Source organism: Bos javanicus, chromosome 7 (genome assembly GCF_032452875.1).
Source record: "Bos javanicus breed banteng chromosome 7, ARS-OSU_banteng_1.0, whole genome shotgun sequence".
NCBI classification, from domain to species: Eukaryota; Metazoa; Chordata; class Mammalia; order Artiodactyla; family Bovidae; genus Bos; species Bos javanicus.
In genome coordinates, this window is record NC_083874.1 from 87,752,485 (window position 1) to 87,776,302 (window position 23,818).

The 23,818-nt window shown below is 36.5% G+C and overlaps 1 long non-coding RNA gene and 1 other non-coding gene across 2 annotated transcripts in view; one reads left to right on the forward strand and one right to left on the reverse strand.

Moving 5' to 3' along the window:
* LOC133252062 (uncharacterized) overlaps nt 1-11,567 on the reverse strand; it is a 169,258-nt gene extending 157,691 nt beyond the window's left edge. Inside the window, exon 1 of the long non-coding RNA XR_009737799.1 lies at nt 11,138-11,567. This is a non-coding gene — a long non-coding RNA (uncharacterized LOC133252062). The remainder of the gene's footprint in view (nt 1-11,137) is intronic.
* A 4,102-nt stretch (nt 11,568-15,669) lies between these two features.
* Nucleotides 15,670-15,742, forward strand: TRNAM-CAU (transfer RNA methionine (anticodon CAU)). The gene has a single exon. It is a non-coding gene; the product is annotated as a tRNA-Met (tRNA).
* The last annotated feature ends 8,076 nt before the right edge of the window (nt 15,743-23,818 follow it).

Consider the following 23,818-nt stretch of genomic DNA (forward strand, 5'->3'; position numbering starts at 1 on the left):
TCACTGTACAAAAGAAAATGAATGCTTGGTCAAGCTGCAGAAGAAACAGTACAATTGGCTATTTTATAAACGTTTGAAATTTAAGAATTACTTTTAGAGTATGTATATATTCAAATCATTAACTTAAAAGGAATAGTCTTTTTCATTAAATAATAGGCTTGGTCATACCTATATACTCATTAATTCACAACATGCCCTAAACCTGGGATTGTTATGAAAGAGAAAGCACAGGCAGCAGTTGGTTCAAAAGCACAAACTATATGCTTTATGATCTCCACATTCTGCTTCCTACCAAGATCCAAAAAACAAAATCTGGTTCAAGGATCAAGTTTCTAATGACAAGGAAATTCAGACCCTTGAAGGATTCCAAGTTGTTGGGCCTTCATTTTTATCACTATTCTATCTGTATTATGACCTAAAAATAGTTGAAAAGAATGAGTGATTAAGTCACCAAAAAGGTTCAAAACACTTCATTTTTGACATCTATTACTTCACTAACTCCATTGTTTTGATTTTGGATCTAGGCATCAATTTGTTTACTTGTTGGTTGGTTAATTAACTGGTTGATTGGCAGGTTGATTTCATCCAACGTAAATTATCCCTCCATTCATCCATTATATCCAAGAAATAGGTAGGAAAAACAAATTGATAGTCATTTATTTTTAATACTTAACTTAGGTATTGCATTAACACTTAACAATACCCATTCCAATCCAAAACCTTAGATATGCTCAGAATCCAAAGTTTAAAACATAGGAGCATTGACTAGGAAACCATTCATATCCTCTTAAAATATTTTATCACCTTGCATTGGGTAACCAGAACTTTTTAAACTTATTTACAACAAAATGTATATTACTAACTACATGTTTATCATGAGGACTCCATTTTGACACTATTTATGCATTATACTGTGACAATCTAGAAAAAAATGTTAGTTAAAAAATTTAGAAATCCAGATCACAATTCACGAGACAGCCTGGTTGTATCAGTCAGAGTGCAGTCAGGAAATAGAAACCACACTAGTTATTCCAAAAGACAAAATTTAATATGAATTTTTAACTATCAGCAAATGGTCCTGGAACTACTGAATAGCCATAGAAAAAAAATAAACTTTCACGCCTCATACTGCAGACAAATATTAAAAATAAAATGGATCATAGACCTAAATATAAAACCAAAATTACCAAAATTCTAGGAGAAAATATTTTTGACACTGGGTTAGTCAAAGATTTTATAGCTACAAAAACATAATCCATAAAAGAAAAAACTGATAAGCTGGACCTCATCAAAATTAAAGGCTTTACTTGTCAAAAGACAGTTAAAGGAATGAAAATAAATACCACAAACTAGGAGAAAATATTTGCAAATTATATATCTTATAAAGAACTTGTACCCATAATAAGTCAGAAAACCAAAACTCACTAATAATTTCTAAATATCCACTTTGAAAAATAGGTAAAAGATTTGAATAATCACCTTTACCAACAAAATACATGAATGGTAAATAAATACCAAGGAAATTCTCTAAGGTGATGAATATGTGTGTTATCTTGATTGTAATAATGGTTTCACTAATCATCATGGAAATGCAAATGAACACAGTGATACTACTACACTATTTCAATGTCTAAGATTAAAAAGACTGGCCATGTGAAGAATTCCTGAGGATAATGGCCTAGAACTCTTGTGCTGGGTTTAAATAATAACTTTTTTAAGGTTTGGTAGTTTCTTAAAAAGTTAACCAACAACTATCATATAATTCAGTTAGTCCAGTCTTAGGTATTTGCTCAAGAGAAATCGAAGTAATATCCATACAAAGAGCTGATACAAAGGTTCACAGTGACTTTATTTGAATTGTCAAAAACTGGAAATGATTCAAATACCTGTCAATAAGTGAATGGTGAAACAAACGGTGATACATCCATAAACTATAATACTGTGCTGTGTTGCATGCTTAGTCACTCAATCGTGTCCAACTCTTTGTGACCTCATGGACTGAAACCTGGCGGCCTTCTCTGACCAAGGGATTTTTTCCAGGCAAAAATACTGGAGTGGGTTGTCATTTCCTACTCCAGTGGATCTTCCCAGGGATAGAACCCTCATCTCCTGCTTCTCCTACAGTGCAGGTGGATTATTTAACGCTGAGCCATCAGGGAAGCCCCTGATAGCTGATAGTAGTAAAGAATCCACCTGATACCTGATAGTAGTAAAGAATCCACCAACCAATGCAGGAGACATAGGTTTGATCCCTGAGTCAGGAAGATCCCCTGGAGAAAGGAATGGCAACCCACTCCAGTATTCTTGCCTGAGAAATCCCATGGACAGAGAAACCTGGTGGGCTGCAGTCCATGGGGTTAAAAAAGTGTCAGACATGACTTAGCGATTAAAACAACAGACAATAATACTATACTACTACTTAGGAATAAAAAGGGCTGAATTACTGATTCAATCAATAACATGGATGATTTGAAAGATGATTACACTGAGTGAAGAAAAGGCCAGGACAAAAAAAAATGAATATGCACTGTGTGATCAAATTTATATAAACTTTAGAGAATACCTGGGTATGTGAGGGTCAGGGAGAAATGGGGGGCCAGGGTTGGGAAAAAGAAATTACAAAGCAATAGGAGGGAACCAACTGGGGTGTTAGATGTGTTCATCGTCTTGACTGTGACTGCCTTGACCTACCCAACAGGGCAAGGAGACCACTATCTGGAATTCTCTGGGCACTTCTTAGTAACTTCCATGTCCAACAGTAAAAATTAATGAAAAACTACAACCAACGAAAAAAGAGCAGGATTCAGATCCATCACATATTAAAGTTTGGGTGGGTGACCTTGCCAGGTAAAGGACTGACCAACTGAAGTCCTGGATTAGGGAAGGCAAAAAAACAGGAAATCGGTAATGGAAGAAGGAATTTTTAAAATATCAGCCATGGTTTCATGACCAGCTATAAAAATTAAGAGTATCAATTCTGCACATTTTCTTTCTTGCTTTTTCTACTTGTATGCACACACACACAGACACAACACACACACACACACCTTCAAAGGGTAATTGGTAATTTGGGATTAATCACTCTAGCCTCTTGGTCTAGTGGAATGAGAAGCCCAAAACATCCAGCTGACATGCGAATTCAATGGAACCATGTGGGTCCCCAGGTAGAAACATTCCTTTCTTGGGAAGCAGCAATAGCTAGTGTTCATAAAAGAGATTAGAACACAGACATGCAAAGAGGAAAGATTGTGAAGGCATAGGGGAAAGAGGGCTTTTTACAATTTAAGGATAAACTTCAGAAGAAACCACCCCTCTGACTCCTTGATCTTGAACTCTAGCCTCTGGAACTGTAAGGAAATAAATGTCTGTTGTGTAACTCACTCAGTGTGCAGTACTTTGTATGACAGCTCTAGCAAACTAATGCAATGTACTTCCACCCATATCTCAAATCAGGCAAAGGGACAGCTTGAAATCTTGCCCACTGAGAGGACTGCCTTTCATTAAACATTCCTGCACGTCCAAACATTCTAATTTGGACCACCATGTCTCTGCTACCCATTATAGTAAATATACCCAATGTGTTTTTGGAAATTAAGTGTTGCTATTTGGACTACAGAAGAATTCACCACAGAGCTATTCAAAGATTCAGGTGCTTCGCTCCCTAATTTACTTCCCCAAGCCTTTGTAAAGTGAGAGTCCTCTGGGATGGCTCAGGGGATGTGGTTAGGAATGGCTGGCTATGTATGACATGTATGATAAACCTACTCAAACATTCCTATATCCATAAGCTTTTGACTTCTACTATTCCAAAGAAATTATGGCATCCCTTCCTCATCATTGAATCTAAATTTCAGTCAACCAAGCAAATAAACTATTAAAGTCTACCAGCTATACAGGCATTGAAAGTGAAACTAAAGTCGCTCAGTCATGTCCGACTCTTTGTGATCCCACGTCCATGGGATTCTCTAGGCAAGAATACTGGAGTGGGTTGCCATTTCCTTCTCCAAAGGATCTTCCCAACACAGGGATCGAACCCAGGTCTCCTGCACTGCAGGCAGATTTTTTTACTGTCTGAGCCACCAGGGGCTCATACAGGCATTAAGTGCATTAAACTCAGAATCTTTAGTTAAGTGCACCCACATCCATAAAAGTGACCAAACTCAATGTTCTACTCCACCATCCTTGTTCCAACACCCTTAGATTTCATTTCCTCATATATTCCCTGGATTTCTGTCAATATAAATTAGCAGAATTTTACAATCTCCTTGGATATAAACCATTTCTTCTTGGATGAGACTGTACTTTGGAGCATACTCAGTTATGATCCAGTAATGCATCTACACAGAATAGTTGGGGTGAGTCTTGAGGAGAATGAGCATGCTCTCTCACAGTAGTGCCTTGGGTAGAGTTAGTATAGGATTTGCAAGCCAAGGAAGGTTAGTCTTCTTTAGTCTTCCTTCTGTAGGCAAGCTGTTTTCACTGGCAATGCCTCCATTCCAAGTTTCAGAGTCCCACATCTTCCAATGGATGTTCTGACTTTCAGTATGTGGTGAGCCTGTGAATTCAACTTATAACTTTGATATCTTTACTAACCTAAATGGGAAACAAATTTGAAAAAGAATAGGAAAAAATCTACTAAAAAAAAAAACAAACTTTGTAATCTTTATTATTAAATTTTGTGTTTAATTTCCAGTAATACTGGTACTTTTGGTATAAGAAATAAGAGACTAATTTAAGGTTACTATAGAAGTTCACAGGTTCTCTGACCATGCTTTAAACTAAGAGTTAAAAACTGGTGCTTCTGAATTTTTTTTCTGTAAATGTTCCAGTTCATTCAGAAGAGTCCATCCCACACTAAGGTTCTTTCAGTTATTAATTCAGCCACAACGGTCAAGTATGGTAACCACTTAGACTCCAACGGTATTTTTTTCAGAAGGTACTTCATCACAACCAATTATAGGCAGTGATTTATTAACTACGATGCTACCACATGTCATCGGTTTTGAATATTTCATGTTCTATTGGCACAGAACTTAGCATTTCATTCAAGTCCAAGGACATGCCCCAAACCCCATCTTTGTAAACCAATCCCCAAATCCCATCTTTGTAAAATATCTTGATAATGATTCTACCTTATTTAGACTTTATTTAGTATATGTCCAAATTATTTCCTAATCTGTAAAATGTGATTGGTACCAATAACTGTGCAGGAAACAATGAATAATAATAAATTGCAAACCTTTTTAAATATGATAAACTCTCATGTGAATCACTGAAAAAGTGTCTTTCTTACTTTGTCATAAATTTACTACAGTGGTTGACAACATTTAGATAATACATCTAATGCACATTTCAGATCAACAATCATGATACTTCTCAAGGAATCTGTATGTAGTGAAGCTACAGATCAATTCATTTCTGATTTTAGAAGTAGTATGGGCACATTATAGTCACTGAACTAAATTCCCTAGGAAAAAGAGAAAGTTTTCATTTCAGCTTTGATTTTGCATAAATTCTTTTGAATGCCCTAAATTTATAGCTGTTGGGAAAAAAAAATAAGAGGATCTATAATCTTTTCCCTAGGTATTTCATTACAACAAGCTTTTATTTTTATTTTCCTCCTCCTTAATTCCTTGTGGTAGATGGGAAGACAAAAGGGAATTATCCAGAATTCAATTTTTATTAAATAGTAAGTTTGCAAAGCATCAATATAGCAAAAACTAGTTCTAGAAGTACATCTCTTAAGCACAAAGTGAACTGCAATACAGATGAATGCTTTTCTGAATTTAAACGATGTTCACAAGGAAGGCTGAATTCTTACCAATGCATAGAATTTGTCCTCCATCCTATATATTGGGTAGGTCCAATCAATTAAGTGTTGTAAATGTCATCGGTTCAGTTCAGTTCAGTCACTCAGTCATGTCCAACTCTTTGCGACCCCATGAATCACAGCACGCCAGGCCTCCCTGTCCAATACCAACTCCTGGAGTTCACTCAAACTCATGTTCATCAAGTCAGTGATGCCATCCAGCCATCTCATCCTCTGACGTCCCCTTTTCCTCCTGCCCTCAATCCCTCCCAGCATCAGAGTCTTTTCCAATGAGTCAACTCTTCACATGAGGTGGCCAAAGTATTGGAGTTTCAGTTTTAGCATCATTCCTTCCAAAGAATACCCAGGGCTGATCTCCTTTAGAATGGACTGGTTGGATATCCTTGCAGTCATGGTATCAACAAAATGTTTCATAGAATATAACTTAGTAATTTAACTGAGTAATGTTAAACTGAGCTGCACATTTTTTTTTTGTCTGACTTAATCCACCATAACTACAATACAGGTTAAAAATTACTGTTATACAGCTGTCTGTATTGACCTTAACCAAAAAGTTGCACTATTTCTTCAAAGATTTTTTTTGAGAAATTATCAGTTGAGAAGTCAAATGACAAATACTATAGAAGTACCATATAATAATAAGCTTCAGAGTAGACAAATTTCCTGTCAATTTTTCATATGAGATTTGCAATTAAAGTTATAACTTCATACTTCTTAGTCAAAATTAGTCTACTCTTGTTAGCACTTTTTCTTTTCTGTTGCATTCACTGTTTACATAATTTCTCTTAGTGATTCTTCCACATACTCTAAAAAGTTAGGTAATAATCCAGTTAAAATAGTTATTGTGTGAATTTTAATCCTTTCATTCTTTCATATACTTAGAAGGGGGTTTTGAAGTCTCCAGATAGAGAATTATTATTCAACAGTTAAAATGACATGATGCTGGAAAAGACTGAAGGCGGGAGGGGAAGGGGACGACAGAGGATGAGATGGCATTACTGACTCAACAGACATGAGTTTGAGTGAACTCCAGGAGTTGGTGACGGACAGGGAGGCCTGGCGTGCTGTAGTCCATGGGGTTCCAAAGAGTCAGACACAACTGAGTGACTGAACTGAACTGATTTCACATTTAAATATTGTCACCCATTAAACAGGATTAAATAACTAAAATTAAAAAAAAATAATTTGTGATACTCTTAAAATATATTAATACCTCTGTGTAGCACTATTGCGCTTCCCAGCCAGTGCTAGTGGTAAAGAACCGATCTAGCTAATTGAAAGAGACACATGTACCCCAACATTCATGGCAGCACTGTTTACAAAAGCTAGGACATGGAAGCAAGCCAGATGTCCAACAGCAGACAAATGGATAAGGAAGTTGTGGTACATATACACAATGGAATATTACTCAGCTATAAAAAAGAACACATTTGAGTCAGTTCTAATAAGGTGGACGAAACTGGAGCCTATTACACAGAATAAAGTAAGTCAGAAAGAGAAACACCAATATAGTATATTAATGCATATATATGGAATTTAGAAAGACAGGAATGACGATCCTATATGCAAGGTAGCAAAAGAGACACAGATGTAAAAAGAACAGACTTTTGGACTATGTGGGAGAAGGTGAGGGTGGGATGATTTGAGAGACTAACATTGAAACATGTATATTACCATATGTAAAAGAGATGACCAGTGCAAGTTTGATGCATGAAGCAGGGCACTCAAAGCTGGTGTTCTAGGACAACTCAGAGGGATGGGGTTGGGAGGGAGGTGGGAGAGGGGTTCAGGATGAGGGGAACACATGTGCACCCATGGCTGATTCATGTCAATGTATGGCAAAACCATCACAATATTGTAAAATAATTATCCTTCTATTAAAATTATTATTATTTTTTTAAACCATCTAGCAGTGCAGGAGACATAAGAGACAGGGCTTCAATCCCTGGGTCTGGAAAATCCCTTGGAGGAGGACATGAAACCCACTCCAGTATTCTTGCCTGGAGAATCCCATGGACAGAGGAGCCTGGAAGGCTACAGTCCATGGAGTCACAAAGAGTCGGACACAACCAAGCAACTAAGCACAGCACAGCACAGCACACACATATAGCACTATTACTAAGAATAAATATACAATTCATTTTCATTCTTATGACGAAAGGCTTCTCTAAGAATATGTATGTTTTTATAAACTTAAAGCAAATATTGTTTATGGATAACTCATTTTAAAATTGACATCATATTGGATACTCCAAAAGTCAAAAATTAACTTTTTAACATACTAAAATACTAGATATAAAAGGTGTATAACATAAAAAATTAACTTACACTTCAATTATACATATAGTAAAAATTCAAGAATTAGCGAATCTCTGTAAAACTTTTTAAAATTGATGTGAACACTTCCTGTAATATGAGTCAGTAAAACCCCTTTTGTGAGGGTCTAATTGAGTCTTACCGTCACTACCACACAGAAAAACCAGACTGACCACAAGATCCTGTTCTTGATTTGTCTTGGTTCATGATTATCATCATGGGAATAAAAATGGAGTTGGCTATATTGAAACAGAATTTCATTTCACGAAATGATTTCAAAGATAAAAGGATCAACTGCTTCCCAACCTTTCCCCTACTGATTATTTGAGAAATTCCACAATTAAAAATCTACCTAATAGCTTAATGTGAAAATTAAATGATTAACATTTATAAAACACTCACACAGAATGGTGAGTGAGTGCTTGTTAAATAAAACAATTTTAACTCCATTGACCTACATTGTGTTTTAAGAAATAAGGCATTAAACCATATAAGCAATTTTCACCTCAGGAGTTAGTTCCTTCCAATCCCATCCCTATAGCAAAAATTACCAGGGTAAAATCAGAAAAGACAAGAAAGAGCTGGCTGTCTTCAAGGAGGAATAAGGGTATAGGAATAGGAAACAACTATGAAGGCAAAAGGAGCAGAACAAAGACAATCCATTACTAAATCAGAAGTTATGAACATCTCTTATGTTACAATTTTGCCCAGTGTCAACTTGCTTTCCATGCCATTAGGAGTGCGTGCTGCTGCTGTTGCTGCTAAGTCACTTCAGTCATGTCCGACTCTGTGCGACCCCATACATGGCAGCTCACCAGGCTCCCCTGTCCCTGGGATTCTCCAGGCAAGAATACTGGAGTGGGTTGCCATTTCCTTCTCCAATGCAGGAAAGTGAAAAGTGAAAGTGAAGTCACTCAATCGTGTCCGACTCTTAGCGACCCCATGGACTGCAGCCTACCAGGCTCCTCTGCCCATGGGATTTTCCAGGCAAGAGTACTGGAGTGGGTTGCCATTGCCTTCTCCATGCAGAACCACAAATTCAAGAGTGTGTTTAAATTCAAAGGTTTAAAGGAAAAAATGTTGTTATATATTTGATTATTCTTTAGTACCAAATGTGGGTTATGTTAATATCAACTTTCTTTTGATCATCAAAGACACTTCTCACATATTTAGACACAAGGCAGTGCAAACTGTCACTACTTAAAGTTAGGGTTAATATGTTTGTACAGCCATATCATCATCTATAGTAAACATAGTTTCAATGAACATCAAATTTCTTTCCATGAAATTAAAGACAATATTTCACACTATACACAGGCAAAAGAACAAAAATAAACAAATGAGACCACATGAAACTTCTGTACAGAATCTTCTGTACAGAAACTTCTGTACAGAATCTTCTGTACAGAAACTTCTGTACAGAATCTTCTGTACAGAATCTTCTGTACAGCTTCTGTAAGAAGCTTCTGTACAGAATCTTCTGTACAGAATCTTCTGTACAGCTTCTGTAAGAAGCTTCTGTACAGAATCAACAAAATGAAAGGCAACCTACAGAATGGGAGAAAAAAAATGCAAACCATATGTCTGTTAAGGGGGTTAACATTCAAACTATATAAAGAACTCACAAAAAAACTAATAACCTAATAAAAAAAAAAGCAAAGAACTCAAACAGACTTTTTTCCAAAGACATACAAATGACAAACTGGTACAGTCAGCCCTCCGTATCCACAGGGTTTACATTTAACTTCTAACTCTATCTGAAGTTGGTTAAATTGAGGATGAGGAACCTACAGATACAGCAGTCTGGCTGTACAACACCATTTTCATATAAAGGACTTGAGCATCTTTGGATTTTGGTATCCATGGGCATCCTGGACAATTCCCCAAGAATACCAAGAAACAACTATACCTTTAAAACTGCTCCATATCATTAATCATCAGAGAAATGCAAATCAAAACCACAAAGAGATAGCACCTGAAATTTGTTAGGATCCCTGTTACCAAAAAAATAAGAAATAAGTTATGGCTAGGACATGGAGAAAAAGAACACTCTTGCAACGTTAGTGGAAATGTGAACTGATGCAGCCACTATGGAAAATAGTATAGAGGTTCGTCAAAAAATCAAAAATAGAACTACCATATGATCTAGCAATTCTACTTCTAGTTATATATCCAAAGTAAATAGTAACACTAACTCAAAAAGATATATGCACTTACCATGTTTAATGCAGTAGTATTCACAATAGCCATGACATGGAACCAAAATTAAGTATCTACCAGTGGATGAAGGGATAATAAAAAAAAGAGTGCTAAAGATAGATACAGAGATAGATACACACGCATATATAATATTCCTTTGCGTATATTTATATATACACAAAGGAATATTATTCAGCATAAAAAGAAAATCCTGCCAATTATAACATGGATGAAACTTGAAGCCTTATGCTAAGTGAAATAAGGAAGCTACAGAAAGACAAATACTGCATGATCTCACTTGTATATGTGGAATCTAAAAAAAGTCATACTCATAGAACCAGAGAGTAGAATGGGTAGTTGACAGGGGCTGGGGGTGAGGGGAATCAGGGGATGTTGGTCAAAGGCTATAAATTTTTAGTTATAAGATTAATAAGCTCTGGGAACCTAATACAGCATGTGAACAACAGTTAGTTACTGATGCTGTCTTATGGATCTTCCCTGATGGTTCAGTGGTTAAGAATCCACCCTTATACCACAACTGGACATGGGTTCCATATCTGGTCACGGAGGTAAGGTCTCACATGGCTTTCATTGCAGCCAAAAAACCCCCCTTTTCCTCCCTTTTTTCTCAGCTATCCTGGGCCTCCGGGACCAGCTAACACCAGCTTTTGAGCTTAGCTCCTTACCGTTGATCAACTGTGAGCTCCCATATTCCTCAAAATTATTCTACCCAGATGGAGGCTGAAGTCCACCACCTGGTCAGCTTGCGGCTGCGGGGGCCTCTACACTTACCTGTCTCTGGGCTTCTATTTCGACAGTCACGACGTGGCTTTGGAGGATGTGGGGCACTTTTCCCGCCAATCGACTGAGGGGGAAGCGCCAGGGCGCCCAAAGACTTTTGAAAATGCAAAACCGGCGCGACTACGGCCCTCTTCCAGGTCAAGCAGAAGCCGTCTCAAGACGAGTGTGGAAAAACCCAGGACGCTCTGAAAGCTGCCGTTCTCAGGCAGAAGACCCTGAACCAGGCCGTTTTGGATCTGCATGGCCTGGCTTCCGCCCGCCAGGCCCCCACCGCAGTGACTTCCTGGAAAGCCTGTCCTACCTAAGCAGGGGAAGCGCATCAAGATGGCGACCACCTGAGGAACCTTCACAGGCTGGCTGGTCCCCAGGCAGGCCTGGGCGAGTACCGCTTTGAAAGGCTTACCCTCAAGCACCGACTAGGAAGGAGCCTCTGGAGCCCAGCGACCTTTGAAAGACCCTCTGGTGTCAGGGTTTCTGCCTGAAGATTCTCTCTGTAGCCACTATGCAGTTTTTTTTTTTCCAACAACCCTGGAGCCCTTTCTGAACCCTTGAACCAAACAGAAACAATAACAATTTTTACAGCAAAAACAACAAAAACTACACTGTAAATTTAAGAGACTATGTCTTAAGGGACTTCCCTCGTGGTCCCGTGGTTAAGAATCTGGCTTCCAATGCAGGGGGTGCCGGTTCCATCCCTGGTCAGAAAACTAAGATCCCCGGATACTGAGGAACAGCTAACCTGGTGCTTAAGCCCACGTGCGGCAAACTACTGAGCCGGCTTGCTCTGAAGCCTTTGCACCACAACTAAAGAAAAATTACCACGCCACAAGCAAGAGCTGCATACAGCAACTAAGACCCAACGCACCTTAAGAAATAATTTTTTTAAAAACAGAGAAATATGTCTTTGTGGTCTCACCACACACACCAAAAAGCAGTAACTATAGGTTATAGGTATGTTAATTAACTTGATTGTGGTAATTTTTTCAGTCTGTGTGTGTGTGTGTATATATATATATATAAAACTATCATATTGTACACCTGAAATAGATATAATTTTTATTTGATAGTTGTATCTAAATAAAGCTGGAAAAATTTCAAACATAAAAATGAGTAATATTTTGTTAAGAAATTCAAATACCTATGAATGCAGATGTAATTTCTAAATAGGTAAAATATTATATTATTATTGTTATTATTATTAATGAAGTGCATTGTTAGAGAAATGCAAGTCAAAACTACAATGAGATATCACCTCACACAGGTCAGAATGGCCATCATCAAAAAGTCTACAAACAACAAATGCTGGAGAGGATGTGGGGTAAAGGGAACCATCTTGCACTGCTGGTGGGAATGTAAATTGATATAGCCACTACGGAAGATGGTATGGAGATTCCTTAAAAAGCTACGAATCTCACTAGGGACCCAGTAATCCCACTCCTAGGCATATACCCTGAGGAAAGCAAAATTGAAAAAGACATATACATCCCATTGTTCTATTTACAATAGTGAGAACATGGAAGCAACCTAGATGTCCATCGACAGACGAATGGATAAAGAAGTTGTGGTACACATACACAATGAAATATTACTCAGCCATTAAAAGGAATGCATTTGAGTCAGTTCCAATGAGGTGGATGAACCTAGAGCCTATTATACAGAGTGAAGTAAGTCAAAAAGAGAAAGATAAGAGAAAGATAAATATCGTATACTAACGCCTATGTATGGACTCTAGAAAAGTGGTACTGAAGAATTTATTTGCAGGGCAGCAATGGAGAAACAGACACAGAGAACAGACTTATGGACATGGGGAGAGGAGAGAAGAGGGTGAGATGAATGGAGAGAGTAACATGGAAACTTACATTACCATATGTAAAATAGATAACCAATAGGAATTTGCTATATGTCTCAGGAAACTCAAACAGGGGCTCTGTATCAACCTTGAGGGGTGGGATGGGGAGGGAGATGGGAAGGAGGGTCAAGAGGGAGGGGATATATGTATACCTATGGCTGATTCATGTTGAGGTTTGATAGAAAACAACAAAATTCTGTAAAGCAATTATCCTTCAATTAAAAAATAAACAATTTAAAAATCTATCACATTGTACACCTAAAATATATATAATTTTTATTTGACAATTGTATCTCAGTAAAGCTGGAATATTTTCAAACATAAAAATGAGTATTTTTTTTGTTAAATTCAAATACTGATATACTTATGTAATTTCTAAATATGTAAAATGTGAAGCAAGTATGCATTTATAAATTATATCTCCATGATACCATAGCAACTGAACTCAAAATATTCAATTCACTTTACAGTTATTATATTTTTCCCCATCAAATGGTCTCTGGTTTTTATTTTCTCTTAAATGATCTGATATTTTGACCATTTATAAATTCAGAGTGCTGAGATTTTATTAACTTGAGCCTTTTCTTAACTATCAAGATAGAGAAATAAATCATAATATTCTCTATTTTTTGTTTAAATATAATAACATCCTGACCTGATTCTGTGATATCTATACATTCCTCCTTTTGACTCTTCTTTATGTAAGTAATCTCTTCGAGCCTCAGTTTTGGCTCTGAAACATGAGGCTGGGGCTAACATAAAGTTTTCAGGAGGATTAAATGAAAACATATGTAAAGCACCTAGCCCGGTGTCTAATTAGGTTTCTTTTCCTCTCACCTCACTTTTCCTTGTCAGTTCTAGACCAGTCAGAGTAATTGTGACTGATGAGAAAGTAATGTTTGCTCACATCCTTGGTTTGTTCCCCAATTTAGGCACTAGTTAACAATATACTTGATGTCCAAAGTTTTCTTTATAATATGCTATTGAGAAAATTTAAGTCATTATTTATTCACTTACCTAACTGCATAATGCTCCTTCTTCATCCTACCAGGGAACACTGCTGCAACTTCTCCTTTGTCAGTCACTGTTGCTCCAAGGTGGACAATCTGAACTGAAAGGTTAGCTTTGAAACTAGAGAGAAGAATGTAACAGCTTCACAGAATGTCTGATTCAACTTCAAGCCTGACGGAAGGATAAACAGGAAGAATTAAGGGGATTTTGCACAATAGACACATGAATTACTAATTTGCCTAAGGGAAAGTAAGACTCGACATTAGGCCACTGTTAGGACAGAGATTAAGAACTGAGAAGCATCTTCTTTTTATTCCACGAGGATGCTCTGTTCTGAAAATTTTTAACTGATTCATAAGAGTTCGGAAATTGAAGAGAAGGATACTGATGAGGGCTCAGGTCAAAGCTTAGAGATTAGTTAATTTGACATGAGTGGAGAACCACTAATTATCTTGGCATTTTGAAAGTTTGTCATGTATTTGGGGCTGTAAGGAAAATAGTTTACAAACTAAACCTAATTGTGAACTCCCTGTAGTCATAACAAAGTTCACAAAATCCCTGGAGGCATACACGAATAGCTTTCTGAGGGACACTGCCCAGAACTTTCCTTTAAGTCTCTGAAATGTGAATTTCAAAAAGAATAAACAATATGATTTCACTGAAGCCTAGCATTCATCAAAGATAACCTCAACAGTTCTGAGATATTTAATGATTTATCTTTAAATCCAATCTTGACATTGTAGTTTAGAGAAAGTTGTAAAAAAGCAGAAAAATGTTCCCAAGTCCAATATAATTATAATTTGAGGAACTTTCACACAAAGGAATTTAAATTTAAATTTTAAAACAGTTTCCAAACCTCAGGAAACTGCTGGTTACTTCTAAAGAGTAAAACTCAAATGACTGGGGCCTACTTTTAACCATATAGCTCTATGCAACTTTTAATTTTTTAAAACTCTGTGCACATGTGCCTATTTTTGAAAATTGATTAATTAAAATTTTTAAACAATAAATCAAGTCTGAACATGAATTCCCAAAACTACATTAAGCACATGTGATTAGAAAATGCCAATATTTCTCAAAACTGTGATGTAGGCAATTAAGAAATGTCTTGAAAAGAAAAACATTACCTGATAACTTCAACAAGTTAAAAATTTTGTAATGTATTGAAATATAAATATCATTAGACATGGGGAAAATGTCCTTAATCTCTATAAATAAATATAAATTATATAGTTACTGATACAGAACTGATTAGCAATGAATTGGCTCAAGTCCTCTCTTTTCTGTTAACTATACAAATATTTCTTAGCCCCAGTTCCAATCACAATTTTTTTTAAAGTATTTATTAACTTTGCTACAATATTGCTTCTGTTTTTTGTTTTGGTTTTTTTGGACATAAGGCATGTGGGATCCTAGCTTCTCAACCAGGAATGGAACCCACATCCTCTTCATTGGAAAGCAAAGTCTTAACCATTGGACCACCAGAGAAGTCCCCCAATGACTACTTTTGAATAACCCCATTACCCAGTCAACACCTGTGATACACTTGCCTGATGTTATTGGTAGTATTGCTTTACAAAACATTTTATCATGACGCAGCTTAAAAGTCTCCATGAATATATTAATATCAGGTTGATTTTTTTTAATGCTTTTAAAAGGGACTTCCCTGGTGGTCCAGTGGCTAAGACTCTGCACTCATAATGCAGGGGGCCCCAGTTCGAGCCCTGGTCAGGGAAATAGATCCCACATGCTGCAACTAAAAAATCCTGTATGCTGCAATGAAGACTGAAGACCCCACATGCTGCAATTAAGACCTGGTGCAGCCAAATAACTAAATATTAAAAAAAATAAATAAATGCTTTTAAAAATGAACTCTGAAGTTCATAGGCAAAATAAGAAACAGAGAAAAAACTATGCCTGTAGCTTTTTCTTTGAAGTTGAATGCAGAATTATGGAAGTAAAGCATGCAAAGAGTCACATCGATGTACAGTGTTTTGCTCTCTGCCCTTCTTTTCTGTCTTTTATGGACCTGAATGAAGAATCAAAATAGATCAAATCAAGGTTTTTACTGCTACTGAACACAGATAGATTCATTAATCTTATGTAAACCTACAGAGAAGTATATATCCTTCTTTATAGACTTAAATAGTGTAATGACTATGCTTTTATGTTTTAAGGTGTCATTTTAGACATTGCTTCCTCAAGTAAGTCCTTGCCTGACCACCCAATCTAAAGTGAGCTCCATTTCCTGGCATGATTTATAAATATCCAATAGCTCTCTGATATTTTCTTTTATCTACCTGTTTAATGATTATCTCACTCCTTTAAAATGTAGATTCCATAATCAAAACTAAAATCAATAGAACCAAGAACAGCGTCAAGCATGTGAGCTCTCAAGAAATATTTACTGGGGCTTCCCTGCTGGCTCAGTGGTAAAGAATCCACCTGCCACAGCAGGAGACATGGGTTCCACTCCTGATTTGGAAAGATCCCACAATGCAGTGGAGCAACTAAGCCCGTGTACCACAACTATTGAGCATGTGCTCTAGGGACTGGGAGCCGCAACTACTGAGCCCATGCACAACTACTGAAGCCCATGTGCCTTAGAGCCCGTGCTCTGCATCAAGCGAAGCCACCACAGTGGGAGGCCAGAACACCACTAGAAAGTGGCCCTCCCAAGTAGAGAAAGCCCACGCAGCTACAAAGCCCAATACAGCCAAAGATAAATAAATAGTTTTTAAAAAGAAATATTTACTGAAAGAATAAGCTCATATTTTTATTTAAAAAATTTCTATGAACTTAAGCATATATTGGATAACTTGCTCATCAGTTCTAATTAAATATTTAGAAGGCATTAAACTCTCTATTTCTAGAATTATATGAACACTCTCCAGCTAGTCTCTCCTCCCTTTATTTCTTATCTCAATGTAACGTATTCTCTTTTCACCAGTTTTTATTGAGATATAATTGACATAAAGCACTAGATAACTTAAAGGTGTGCAGCATAGTGACTTACATACATCAAGAAATTATTATCACAATGTTTAGTGAACATCCATAATCTCATATAGATATAGAATTAAAGAAATAAAATTTTTTTCCTTGTGATAACTAAGGATTTACTCTAACAACTTTCATATATAACATACAGAAGCATTAATTATATTCATCATGTTGTACATCACATCCCTTATTGACCTATGTATGTTATAACTGGGAGTTTGTACCTTTCAACTGCCTTCATCCAATTACCCCACCTCTGGTAACCACAAATTGATCTTTTTTTATGAGTTTACTTTCTTGTTTGTTTTGAAGTACAGTTATCCTACAACACTATGTTAGTTCCTGTTATACAACATAGTGATTCAATATTTCTATGCATTTCAAAGTGATTGTAAGTCTACTTATGACAACAATGTAACATTCTTAAATGTGGCAAACTACAGACATTTGGGAGAGGACTCTGCTTATTTCAATAATTGAACATAAACTAAATAGCTAAAATTTAAGAGACCTTAAAAAGGGATTTACTGAGAGGTACTATGTTTCCAGATGTACACCAAGTCATGGGTGACACCTATTTATTCCTTCCACCAACTTCAGAATCAGTGCCTTAGTTTGCTATTCTTCACTCTCTATACTCTTTCCTAGACAAACTCTACATATTTTATCACTTTAATTCAATCTCAAATTTGTACTGATGTCCTCCCAAATAGAATCTCACTCACATCTATCTTTACAGCTATTTAGCACTATAAACAACACTTATGAAATGACTCAGTCATTTTTCGTCCCCATACTACTTTCTTCTTCTAGCCACTAAGACCAACTCAATTCACTAAGACTTAAGACTTTGGGGTCAAAAAAATCTATATGTATATATAGATTTTTAATGTCTCAAACACATCTTCCAACTTCCATTCCTAATTTCATGTTCCATGACCTTCTCAGATTATTGTCACAGTCTCCGAGTGGTTTCTCCATATCCATACAAAGCCCACATGGACCCACTTGAATATTGATAACAGTGAGCCAGTCTTTAAATACTGCTTTCCGCATTTTGTTTATGTGATCAGTTTTGCCTCATGAACACCCCTCTCCATTTTTACTACAACCACCTTAGTCCAAAACCATCTTCATCTCTTAATTCAACTACTACCTCTGCTTCAAAGTGGTTTCCGGTACTCTTGCCTTCCTTCAATTCATATGGCTATCGGAATAATTTTTTTAGAACATAAACATGCCACCCAATTGCTTGAAATCATTCAGTGGCTTTTCACCATATGTAGGTCAAAGACCAAAACCTTGGAGAGTCTGCACCATCTGGTTTGCCTCCCTCTCAAATTGCATTTTAGACCATCTCATCTTATTTTCTGTGTATTTCTGAACTCTGGTCACACTGATCTTGAAGTTCCTCAATCATGGCAGACTTTGTCCTGCCGATGTGTCCTGATGTGTATTGTCTCCTCTGACTATAAAATTCCTCCCATCCACTGCCTCCCATTTATTCGATCATCTTTTGGTTCAACTCAAACACTACCTCTTAAGGCAAGCTTTCCTAACACTGCCTTCTATCTCAGACTAGTTCCACTCACTCATGATGCCCTGTACTTTCCCTTTATAGAGCTAATCAAAGCCATAAATGAAGAGTCAATTGTATAATTAGTTATTTAAAATCTAGCTTCCCTGCTAAGTCACTTCAGTCGTGTCCGACTCTGTGCGACCCCATAGACGGCAGCCCACCAGGCTTCCCCATCCCTGGGATTCTCCAGGCAAGAACACTGGAGTGGGTTGCCATTTCCTTCTCCAATGCAGGAAAGTGAAAAGTGAAAGTGAAGTCACTCAGTCGTGTCTGACTCTTCTCGACCACATGGACTGCAGCCCACCAGGGTCCTCCAGCCATGGGATTTTCCAGGCAAGAGTGCTGGAGTGGGGTGCCATTGCCCTTCTCCCTGCTAGAATACAATTTCATGAGGTTTGGCAATAGATTAGGTTCACCATTGTTCTACCTGTGCTTGGCACATAGCAGGTGCTCAATAAATATTTGTTGACTATTACAAAGAAGAAAATCAGAGTAACTGTCCATAATTTTCATCATCATGTCTATCTCTAATGACCTAGTTTCAAGAACATAAATAATCTGGCCTTATGCCACCTATCCACAAATATTAATCACTATTACCGAATATGAAGCTCTTCTCCCTTCTCACTCTCAAAAACATGCTCTGTTCATTCACGCATCCAGGTCATCATCAATCATTTTGTTTTTCTTGCCCAGAAAGCTCTGCCCTCTGTCTGTCTTAATTCTACAACTCTTTCAATGCTCCAATTCAAAGCTGCAAATATTACTCTCTCTACTAATCCTTGCTTGGCTATTCATACTGATTTATCTTCACTATATATTCCTATAATAGTGTTACTAGGACTCCACAATTCAATGTTATCTTAAACTATTCACTGTTTTAATGTTTATTAATCCAGTCTTCTCAACCAAATCTTGTGTTTCTTAAAGTTAACATAGCATCATTTCTTATATTTTTACTTTAGCATCATCTCTTTTACTTTTTATAAGTGCTCTTCCAAAGTTTTCCATTTCTACATCTCCCAAGCCTATACTCCCCAAAATATAAATAGCCCCTAACACTGTATACTCTTACAAGGTACTCAACCAATACTCCCTGGTTAATAGACTTTTCTATTGGTCTAGAAATTCTTAGGTAATTTCCTCATATTTAGCTCTGTCCTTGGGGTTTCACTGATGGCTCAGTGGTAAAGAATCTACCTGCAATGCAGGAGACACAGGTTTGATCCCTGGGTCGGGAAGATTCCCTGGAAAAGGAAATGGTAACCCACTCCAGTATTCTTGCCCAGAAAATCCCCTGGACAGAGGAGCCTGGTGGGCTACAGTCCATGGGGTCACAAAAAGAGTCAGACATGACTTAGTGACTACAACAACAGCTCTATCTTTAATGCAGTAAATAGTATGGCCACTTACATAGTAGAAATTTCTTTCCTAGTTAAAAGCAAAAAGCATGACAATGTAGTCCAGATAAAATATATAATCAGTATTCTCTCTTTGCTTTATGATAACATCTGTTGACAGATCTGATTTTACCAGAGTCAGTCATGATGTTCAAGGCAGATGACTTGAGAAGCCTATTACATCTCCTTTTTGCACCAACACAGAGTCTACTGTAGCTTCGAAAATCTCTGTTTATAGATGAAAATAGTATCTTAACAATCTCAAATAATTAATAGGGTTAATCAGTGCTTACTCCAACTCCCAAATCAAGAGCATTCTTTCTCAATGGTAAATAAACAGAAAGGGTTGCACTTCTTTGATGTCTCACTTTCCTATTGGCCTTATATATTTGCTTGTTGGTTATGCACTGGACAATCTACAGTTGGTTATTTTCTAAGAACTTTAGAGCCTCATTGGAAGGAACATGATAAGAGCTCAATAAATATCTCATTGATTTCAGTTTCCCATCTTACATTTGTTATTTTAAACCCATGTTGTGTAAACATGTAAAAAGACAAATTTTCAGTGTATACATCAAACCATAAATTCCAATGTCTGCTCAAAAATATAATCAATAGTTTAAATTCTCCATGTAATTCTTGAATTGCATGTTAGATACTTAGGTTAATTTTTAAGTCACAGGAGCACAGTTTAGTAACATAAACCTATCTTTATTCAGAATTTCCTAGTATTCCAAGGAAACTAATGGAGCTTTCAAAAATGGTCCTAACTTAGTCAAGAATGTTGGACCCCAGGAAGACTCTGACTGACATTTATTTCTTCCATCATTAGTTAAAATTAAAAACATTTCAAACCATTTGCAAGCAATGCTTCTATTAAATATATTTTTTAATTTGTTAAATAAAAATATTTAAATTACCTGCAGCATACTTTGGTTAGGACTAGTTGTTATTACCGAGAAGGCGATGGCACCCCACTCCAGTACTCTTGCCTGGAAAATCCCATGGATGGAGGAGCCTGGTAGGCTGCAGTCCATGGGGTCGCTAAGAGTCGGACACGACTGAGCGACTTCACTTTCACTTTTCACTTTCATGCATTGGAGAAGGAAATGGCAACCCACTCCAGTGTTTTTGCCTGGAGAATCCCAGGGATGGGGGAGCCTGGTGGGCTGCTGTCTATGGGGTCGCACAGAGTCGGACGCAACTGAAGTGACTTAGCAGGAGTTGTTATTAATTCTGTGTTCCAGCATTCACTTCCTATGTGTACAGTTAACTTGACCCTATTCCATGAACTGCTGACTATTCTTGATATCAAGGATTGTATCTCATATATATATATATATATATATATATATATATATATATATGTACACACACACACACACACACAATTCTCCTATAAATGGACTTTAAAATCTAGCCTAGAAGTTGCTTGCCATCATCATTCATTCCAAAATAAAACAATGGTCTTACTCTAAGAAGGGTGATCCCTTAACACAGCTTGGCAGCTTCGAAAGAATTTCAGTATTGGGGGAACCAGTCTATGTATTTGAATCAATCTTTTAGGTCCATAGTGTAACAGGCACTCAGTCATGTCTGACTCTTTGCAATCCTATGGACTGTAGCCCACCAGGCCCTTCTGTCCATGGAATTCTCCAGGCAGGAATACTGGAGTGGGTAACCATTCCCTTCTCCAGGGGATCTTTCTGACCCAGGGAAGGTTCCTTACCATTGCAGGCAGATTCTTTACCATCTGAGCCACCAGGGAAGCCCTTAGATCCATAAGGCAATAGCTATCTCACAAAGATCTACCTCTTATTTAAATTCACTTGTCATTTTATCAACAAATAATCACTGCGCATCTATCTACTAGGTGTCCAACACTGTTCTAGGTGCAGGATATTCAGCAGAGTCAGACAGGTAAGATCCCTACTCTACAAACCTTATATTCTGAGTTTCTATGCAAGGGTGAAAAGGGGTGGGCATGATAGACAAACAATAATACTGGTTACAAGGAGGATAAAATAAGAAATTGCAATGAACATTTTTCAAGTTAGAGAACATACACAAAATGCACATCAGGAGCATTCTCTTACACAGTGGACTTACATATACTGCATTACTTAACTAGATAAATAGATAGGTAGATAAGCTATACAGATATAGATTCATATCTACATATTTAATCTGCATAGTCTAAGACCAAACACCTCATGGTTATTCTCTGACCCACAGTGAACAAAGGAAATAGTGTCCCATTTTCAAAAAAATAGATTACTCATAAAAGTAAAATTTTATATGCTTAATAGATAGGCATTTTTATTATAGATGCTTTATAAGCCAATTACTAAATATAATTAACAGAATCAGTAAAATGTTCCAAATGAACTTTTAAAATATTCATCAGTTTCAGTTGACAATATATATATACACATACAGTACACACTCATCTGCTCTGAATTTTAACTATGCAAATTGTAACTAAATTCTCTATATAAATACACATAAAACAAATAGTCCAATGAGTATAACATAATAAACAACAAATTTTACATATGGTCTATTTTCAGTATGGTTTATACCTCTTCTAAAATACATTTAGAATCACCTGGGGTTTTCTGGTCAATTGTCTCTCACAAAATGTGGTAGATTATATAAACTTCTAAAAGATCATTTATTACCATTATATTAAATATCAATTCATATTCCAAAAAAGAATGTTATACTTCAAAATGCATGAGTAAAGCCCACTTTCATTGTTAATGCATCTATACACATTTGTATACATGATTTCATAAATACGCCACTGTATTCAAAAATACACCCTCTTAAAGACATTTAAATTGGCAGAAACGCTTTTTAAAAGCATACAATTAATCTGTGATCATGACAGGTATGTGTAGACTAGAGAATTAATGAAAAGCAAAGCATCTTAAACTAACAGGTTTTTAATGTTATCAATTTGATTTTTCAAGAAATACATGTCATTTATTTTCAAAATGAAATTATAGCAATACTTTCTAGAGTCTATGAATTGTATTTAAAATAAGATACTCATAACTTTCAAATACTGCTTTTACTAGTCATCACTTGTCATTAAAAGTAACTGTAAATTTGAGAGCTTTCTAATAATAGCCTTTAATTAAACCAAGGACTGTTAGAGGGTTTCCATTGCCCTTTGAAGTTCTTAATTATTACTTGTATCCAGCCTTTTATGGTACACTTAAGGTTAAATTAAATAATTTAAACATACCTTGAAAAGAAATATGAAGACTTTTGCCTATTTTAATTAAATCTCTGAATTTCAGGATTTGAAAATAATAACATATGTTTTGATTTTTTTTCATGGCCGAATGGTAAAATGTTCGCTATATTAAACAACAACAAAAAAAATGGTAGCTTTTTATGGGACTAATCGCTAAGCAGATGCATGTAAATGAGCTATTTTCTATGCATGGCTTCCAAAAGTGCTAATTAAATAGTTGGTATTCAAGGCTATGCTCGCTCATTGTTTAGTGACACACAAATCCAGCGATGTGTGCCAGCAGACATTTTAAGTTGAATGTTTTCTCCTCTACGGCCTTTGTCATGAAATGGTGGCACCATGATGAGAACACTAGTGTAAGCAAAACATTGAAATATGCTTTAATAATGTTTTAACCATGTAGTGACACCAGTCTAGTTTTCTAATGAATTTTTAATTTCTTTTTTCTTATAAGGGTGGTATGAGTTATCGCTGATGCATATTAAATCATATACATGAGTCATTTTCTCCAAATTTGCATAAAATGGCTAAATGCTAATGCACCAAATGGAGCTTACTATATGTG